The sequence below is a fragment of the Oncorhynchus keta genome, unplaced genomic scaffold (genome assembly GCF_023373465.1).
Source record: "Oncorhynchus keta strain PuntledgeMale-10-30-2019 unplaced genomic scaffold, Oket_V2 Un_contig_3981_pilon_pilon, whole genome shotgun sequence".
Taxonomy (NCBI): Eukaryota; Metazoa; Chordata; class Actinopteri; order Salmoniformes; family Salmonidae; genus Oncorhynchus; species Oncorhynchus keta.
In genome coordinates, this window is record NW_026287538.1 from 68,059 (window position 1) to 76,452 (window position 8,394).

Consider the following 8,394-nt stretch of genomic DNA (forward strand, 5'->3'; position numbering starts at 1 on the left):
TAGACCAGGCTAGATGAGGTGAGACAGGTTTAGACCAGGCTAGATGAGGTGAGACAGGGTTAGATGAGGTGAGACACGTTTAGACCAGGCTAGATGAGGTGAGACAGGTTTAGACCAGGCTAGATGAGGTGAGACAGGTTTAGACCAGGCTAGATGAGGTGAGACACGTTTAGACCAGGCTAGATGAGGTGAGACAGGTTTAGACCAGGTTAGATGAGGTGAGACAGGTTTAGACCAGGTTAGATGAGGTGAGACAGGTTTAGACCAGGTTAGGTGAGGTGAGACAGGTTTAGACCAGGTGAGACAGGTTTAGACCAGGCTAGATGAGGTGAGACAGGTTTAGACCAGGCTAGATGAGGTGAGACAGGTTTAGACCAGGTTAGATGAGGTGAGACAGGTTTAGACCAGGCTAGATGAGGTGAGACAGGTTTAGGTTAGATGAGGTGAGACAGTTTTAGAGGTGAGGTGAGACAGGTTTAGACCAGGTTAGATGAGGTGAGACAGGTTTAGGTGACCAGGTTAGGTGAGACAGGTTTAGACCAGGTTGAGACAGGTTTAGACCAGGAGGTGAGACAGGTTTGAGGTGAGACAGGTTTAGAGGTTAGATGAGGTGAGACAGGTTTAGACCAGGTTATGAGGTGAGACAGGTTTAGAGACAGGTTTAGACCAGGCTAGGTTAGGTTTGACCAGGTTAGGTGAGGTGAGACAGGTTTAGACCAGGCTAGATGAGGTGAGACAGGTTTAGACCAGGTTAGGTGAGGTGAGACAGGTTTAGACCAGGTTAGGTGAGGTGAGACAGGTTTAGACCAGATTAGATGAGGTGAGACAAGAGGTAAGACAGGCCTTGACTATGGAAATATACTTTTTTGAGACACAACCTTTTACTTTTAGTCTGAGTTAAGACTCACCCTTCTCCTCACAGCTGACGGCGCCAGTACCCTGGCAGGTACACAGCATCTGCTTGCTGCCCTGGGTCCTGATCCAGCGCATGCCCACGTGGAAGGTGGCGCCCGAGTCCGTGCGGCAAGCCCCCTCCTGGGGGGGTTCGGGGAGGGTGGAGGGCTGGTGGAGCTCCGTCTGGATGGTCATATGAGTACTTCCTGTACCTGTTCCTACACCTGTTCCTGTACTAACACCTGTGCCTGCGCACCAGGAAGACAAAGAGACATGTATTTACCAAGGTGGTAACTTAATTTATGGAATGGGTTTGATACCATTCCATTCACTCCATCCCAGCCATTATTATGAGCCGTCCTCCTCCCACCAGCCTCCTCTGCTACCTATATATTAATTTACCTGTAACCTGTATGTCAGTGTATAACCTGTTCATTTAATTATGTATGCATTTAAATATATATATATATTTTTAACCTTTATTAAACTAGGCCAGTCAGTTCTTATTCTTATTTACAATGAAGGACTACCCCGGCCAAACCCGGACGACGCTGGGCCCATTGTTCTCCACCCTATGGGACTCTCAATCACATCCGGATGTGATACCATCTGGATTCAAACCAGGGACTGTAGTGACGCCTCTTGCACTAAGATGCAGTGCCTTAGAACGCAGCGGTAATCTTGTAATATTTTACAAAGAGTGTGTGTAAAACACAAGAGGGCTGACTCACCAGTAGTGGCAGAGTGTCTCTCACACTTCCACTCTCCTCTGCCATTTCCTGTACACAGACACTGGAGTTGGTGCCTGTTAGCATCTGTCTTGGTCCATGTGTCTCCGATGCGGTAGGAGGTCTTGGTGTCCTGGTCATTACAACGGTCTAAAGAAATAAAGAAAGGAATGATGAGTGTGTGTTTAAGTGTGTTTGCGTTTACATGAGTGTGTATGTATGTGCTTGCGTGTGTGTACTTACTCCTAGAGGTACAGGTGATGCGTCCGTTGCCCTCCCCAGACAGGTGCAGTCGATCATCATCCAGCCTTGGTACGGCTTCTCCCAGGTCTGCCCCACCACGTAGGATGCTCCACCTGTGTTGTCATAGCAACGCTCCGCTGCACAAAAACAAGTTCCAAAAATGTTGTTATTATTGTAACCTAATTATTTGAACTTAATTATCCATCACCTTCTCCAAAGGGCCTGTGGGTTTGATGATGGAGTTACAATCAAGTTATTTTATAGTGGAACAACAGGTTACATCTCCATCACTTCCCTTCTCTGTCCCACATCTCACCTGTGAATCCTCCTCACGCGCAGGTGAATCTTGGAAAGGTATTTTCAGAATAAGATTTATTTCGACAGAGTGCACATCTCCATCTCTTCCAGAATAAGAGTCCCCCCAAAAAAATCTAAATGGCAATGCCATAATAAAAGTCTCAGATACACATGACATATTTCTGATTATAGAAGATAGATTTCTAATTCCAAAACCATGCCTACATTATCACCAAATCATCTTCACCATTAGGGCCTACCTCCATATGAGTCACCTCACCTAACTTTCCATGAAAACACTCAACTGAGCTAAATCAACAGTTATGGGGCAACGTTTGGGACAGAGATGACTGTTATGGCCTTCAAATATTTACAATGACATCGAGCACTATTTCCAATAAATGACTCGAAGAAGGACTTTGAACTGCAGTTTGATTGGTTTAAGGACATCCCCATATTAAGAAAAACATTTATCCCAACAACCCACAGACCACACATTCATTCCTTTCAGATTACATCTAGTCTCTCCTACTCAAAGGACTCAGACAGACACTCACACACCGGTTTGCAGGTCCTCAGACAGACAGACAGACACATACAGGGTTTACAGGTCCTCAGACAGACAGACACTCACACACGGGTTTGCAGGTCCACTCTCCCTTGCCGTTTCCCAGACAGACGCAATCCAGCATGTAGTCTCCGGTCTCGTGGGGCCTTCTCCAAGTGTCCCCGATTTTGTAGGATCTGCCTCCCTCGTGGCAGCGGTCTGCAAACGAAAATACCAAACATCATTATTCATAAACACCAACGTACTACATAAGTACACAAATAATGCTATATGGGTTGCCGGGAAGGGCAACTCACTTCCGATTGTGCAGCTGATTTTGCCGCGGGCGGAACCGATGCAGGTGCAGTCCCACATCATGCCGTCCTTCGCCCTCTCGTAGGTCGCACCCACAGGGTACGTCTGGTCGTTGTATTTGTCATAGCAGGTCTCCTCCCCTGCAGAATGCACCAGAGAAGACTTTCAACATGTGGCCTAAACGTTTGAGATAAACGAAGCGACTTCTGTGCGCAATGGCAAAAGTGCCAAAGAGGGAACGCGCTCTAAGAGCGCACGGATGTTTTGCAAAAAAACGAAACAAATTGCCTACTTCATTATACATTTAAGTCTGGTGCTCCAGCTCACCTTGGGGTTTTGTTTTACATTTGATCCCTGCCGCTCCGTTGCAGGTACAAAGCAGTGTACTCCCGCGGTAAGCCTTCTCCCATTGATCGTTTAGTCTGTAAGAATGTCCGTTCTCATCGCAGCCTGCAAGATGAGGGAGACACACAAAAGAGCCATGAGTCCTGAGCAAATTCGGCGCATGATAGGTTAGCTAAACATCCATATTCAATACATGTACAGTAGTGATTTAAAAAATAAATAATATTAGATGTCCTTCATAAATGGAATTGTAACTACAGTTGTTAATGACAAGATGTGGATTCAAGGTGCATTCAAATGCTTTATCTAAGGGGCAAAATATTACATTTAGAGCAAGTCTACATACCTTGAGCAAGGGGTACTGTGTCTGCGAGTTCGGGGTAAACTTGTTCCTGAGTTTGTCTCTTGTTTTTCCCTTGGTTCTTTGGCATACAATGGACCGCGCTGCTTACGCACAGCGCAACCAGCAGCCCTGTCACTGGGCTACCAGTCATTTTGGTCAAGTTAAAAAGAAGAAAAAAACAAGACACTTTTATGTTTCCAGTTATGTCCTAAGTAAAAATAAGAACGATCCAGGTGCGGTGAAGTTGACCGTCAGGAGCGGATAGTATTCTCTCCCCTTGCTTTCCAAATATTACCCAGTGCCGCTTCTCCCAGCGGCTACTTTGACCGCCTTTCCTGCAGCAGATGCGATAGACAGACTGGAGGGATGCAGACCGTTTTTATATGTGAGCACAAAGGCACCGTTTGGGGAGGGGCAATGTGCGTCTGGGTCCAGGGGAGCAACACAGACTCGTCACTTACCAACCATCCTAAACCGCAGACCCAGACCAAGAATGAAAACTCACAAACAGAGTACAGCACTAACATTCTGAGGCTGGGCTGGGTTGTGCAACCTGGACTCAGACGTCGACATAACACAGTACGCAATAAACCTGTGAAACTCAAATGAGTATATGTTACATTTAGTATGGTATTTATTAATTTGTGGTTGTCCATCATCCATTTTGTAGGATATGTTATGAATTACATTTCATATGATATGTTACGAATTGCAGTTCATACAATATGTTACGCATTCCAATTTGTTGTGGCTAACATTAGCTACATGGCTAACGTTAGCTAGGGTTAAGGTTAAGGTTAAGGTTAGGGTTAGGGTTAGGGGTTAAGGTTAGGAGTTAAGGTTAGGGGAAGGGTTAGCTAATCTACTAAGTAGTTGCAACATAGAGACATTCCTCCTTTCGTTTTTGCCTTAAGTAACCTTCTGTCCTATGTAACCATACAAAACGTAACATATCATACTAATTAGAGCATCACAGATTTACATTTACTATGTAATGTCTTTGAGGCCAGGCTGGATAAATAGGCCCACTACAAAATTAACCAGAGTTATTTTATTCACATATTTTACCAAATGTATATGAATCGAATCCGTTAGATCTGAAATAGACTGCTTACAGGGTAAGGAAACCCATGTGTCATTTTGTAATTTGGGTGAACTATCCCTTTAACACAAAATGCCTACCCTCAGACAAATCCTAACCTCAGACATAATGCCTACCCTCAGACAAATGCCTACCCTCAGACAAATCCTAACCTCAGACATAATGCCTACCCTCAGACAAATCCTAACCTCAGACATAATGCCTACCCTCAGACAAATGCCTACCCCCAGACAAAATGCCTACCCTCAGACATAATGCCTACCCTCAGACATAATGCCTACCCTCAGACAAATCAAATCCTACCCTCAGACATAATGCCTACCCTCAGACAAATCAAATCCTACCCTCAGACATAATGCCTACCCTCAGACAAATCAAATGCCTACCCTCAGACATAATGCCTACCCTCAGACAAATCCTACCCTCAGACATAATGCCTACCCTCAGACATAATGCCTACCCTCAGACAAATCCTACCCTCAGACAAATCCTACCCTCAGACATAATGCCTACCCTCAGACAAAATGCCTACCCTCAGACATAATGCCTACCCTCAGACAAATCCTACCTTCAGACAAAATGCCTACCCTCAGACAAACTTCAATTTATAGGCCTAATGATAATGACAGCCTAATGTTGATAGGCTAATCATGCTAAACTGGTCCTTTACAGAACAGTCAATGTGACCCACAATGACTTAGCTATCAAACATGGGCAATTCAAGCGTTAAACGAAAACAACAACAGAATAAAAGTATAACGATAAAACTAGGCCTGCAGGATTGCAGTCTCATTTCTGTTTGGACTTAAGAATGACATGTTTTGGTAGGTCGATGGGGGATGAGGGGGTTACTGACAGCTCACCCCTACGTTCCATCACTGTTTAGAGGGGAAAAGTTGACCCTAATGCACCCAGACTGGTTCACTGTTAGGGAGGAACCCAACAGTTTTCATCTTATCTACACATTAAACAGAACCCGTTTTAGTGCTATTAGCTACATTTATATTGATTGCGTAAGAGCAATTATCCAAACATTATTTTGATGGAGAACTGTTTTGATATTGGCTCATTCTGTTGAATTATTGTATACAGTTCTATCAGTACATTTGAGATGTTATGAATTGTGAAACATCACCCTCCCTTCCTCCCTCCATCATCCCATCCCTCCTCCTGTTGCTCCTCCCCATCCCATCCCTCCTCCTGTTGCTCCTCCCCATCCCATCCCTCCTCCTGTTGCTCCTCCCCATCCCATCCCTCCTCCTGTTGCTCCTCCCCATCCCACTCTTCTCTCTTTCTTGCACCCCTTTCAACACTTGTTTTTTCCCTCTTCTCCTCTTCAGTATGTGTGTGTATTTGTGTATGTGTGCTCGCTTGCATGTGTGTTTGTTTGTGTGTGTGTGTGTGTTTGTTCATGCGTGTGAGAAAGCAACAGAGCAAGAGGTGTTCTTGCATTTTTCTTTGCATATTTTTGTCTGCCTCCTGCCCTTACCAAATAAATCAATGCTAATAGCAGATTTTATACTCTCAACGACAGAAAATAAACCCCTCTTTTCATGAGTCATGTTTGGTTGTCTGTGGTTGAGGTAACTTTCTCCCCAAATATTGTGTCACACCGATTAATCCCTCAGCTGAGGAAAGTAATGTTTTCCCAATGAGAGGAAGAAAAAGAGGACAGCTGGAGATGACAGATGATATGACTCCTGGTTGTGGCAGTGGACTGTCAACCTGGGAAAACCTCAAACGGATGTCTTCTGGTTTCACTGAGATTAGTCACGGTCCAGGTCTGGTCTGGACGGTGGCTTCAGTACGGTAAGTCAGATCCGTGGTTGGGCGGGTTCCTGTAAGTGTCCACTTGGCACAAACCTGGTACCAAATCCCGGTTCTGAAACACACAAAAACGAAACACTTCCTTGTTTTTTATACGGATGGTGAATCACTGAACCTTTCACATGTGGAGAAAGGTGTCTGCCAGAAGTATCACATATTTTCCACCCATGAATCAACTCCAAAACAACCAGGAGAGGGTCAAAACTGACATGTAAGGCTGAACTCCAGAACATTTCATAAAAAAGGGATCAAAACAAACTTCTGTGTAGTATATGTATAGACCTATAAACTCATGATGAATCACCTTCAGCTCCCATTGGGTCATTCAACCCTCGTCTCCAACCCAGTAGCATCAATATCATGTCCCCTGTTAACTATCCCCCCAGGTGACAGGCGGTCGATGGAGATAACTTAGGCTGTACTGGGGTCAGGGTTAGGGTACTCCCTATACATACTTCTGGTCTCCCCTGAGTATGACTTAATTTCCTGTGCTGGAGGTTGTAACCCAAAACCCGTTATGTCAGATTTATGACCAGTCTCTCTCCATAGCCCTGAAAAGCAGCCTGGATTGTGTCACAACTCTCCCCCACCACGTCAACTCTGAGCCCAGACAGAAACCCAGGTTTGCTCTCACTCTTTAGTTCGTCTCTGGTTCATCTTTAGATCAGTTTTTGCAGTCATTTAGGGCCAGTTTCCCGGACACAAATATCCTAGTCCTGGTAATAGTTAGTAGTTAGAGACATAGAACCTGAAAAATAACTATGATGTCATGCTAGGGACAAATTGTTCTATCAATCTCTCTCTCTTCTTCTCTTCTAGCCTCACTGTGTTCCTGTGCCTGTAGTCCTGGGAGGCCTTGTTGTTAACCTGTGGTTTCCTGACCCTGCCCAAGCAAACTGAGGACAGACGGCTTGGGGAGCGTCCGTCTGTCCCAGAGCCTGTTGCCAGTTGGCCCAGGGACAGAAGGGCTGGAGAGGTGACACGACAACTCACACCCACATCTGCCTCGGGGGCTCTAGCCAGAAGGGTATTCAATCAAAATGTGCATCAGGAAGTCTTCTAAGAGAGAGTATGCCAGTTTATGCATTATGGTTTTATCTTGAAGGCTTGAAAGCATGTCTTGTTCCAATGTTACAAAACAGTTGACACAAGACACAGAACTCAGTGGCATTTTGCATAACAGTAAATGTATTTTCAAAAGGAGAATGATGAAAGCAACTTCAAAAGCAACCTAACACCTTTTTTTGCACTATTGGTTAGAGCCTGTAAGTAAGCATTTCACTCTAAGGTCTACTACACCTGTTGTATTCGGCGCACGTGACAAATAAACTTTGATTTGATTTGATTGATGGGCTCATCAGTCCACCCTCACCCTTCATTGTCATAGTTGTTGGCTGGATCAGCAAAGAGAGGACTGCACTTCTGCACAGGATGTGAAATACGTGCAGTGGTTTGGCGTGACGAAGGCCAGAGGTGGCTGGGAGAGGAGGACCCTGTCAGACACAGTGAGACTCTTCTGACCAGGCATTCCTCAAGATTCCGCAACACAGTGCCACAAGGGCAGCGTTTCCGTGGTTACAGAGGGGCCGCCGGAGTTCTAGGATGACGGGGTCATCTTGACTTGAAAGAGTGAGTGATTGGAACTGGGAAATGGAGCTTCGCTGACTGAGAGTGTTGAGTTACACTAGCCAGGTGGGTTTTCAGTTAGTGAAGAGGTGTACTCATGGGAAGACTAGCAGAGGGACACAAGGGA

The 8,394-nt window shown here is 45.3% G+C and overlaps 1 pseudogene across 1 annotated transcript in view; it reads right to left on the reverse strand.

Annotated features, from left to right (window-relative positions):
• Positions 1-4,082, reverse strand: part of LOC118376144 (fibronectin-like) — a 35,488-nt pseudogene extending 31,406 nt beyond the window's left edge. The window contains exons 1-7 of the transcript XR_008117753.1: positions 3,716-4,082; positions 3,352-3,474; positions 3,027-3,164; positions 2,797-2,928; positions 1,866-2,002; positions 1,626-1,772; positions 909-1,142 (exon numbers count right to left, since the gene is read on the reverse strand). The product of XR_008117753.1 is annotated as a fibronectin-like (transcript). The remainder of the gene's footprint in view (positions 1-908; positions 1,143-1,625; positions 1,773-1,865; positions 2,003-2,796; positions 2,929-3,026; positions 3,165-3,351; positions 3,475-3,715) is intronic.
• Between the last annotated feature and the right edge of the window lie 4,312 nt (positions 4,083-8,394).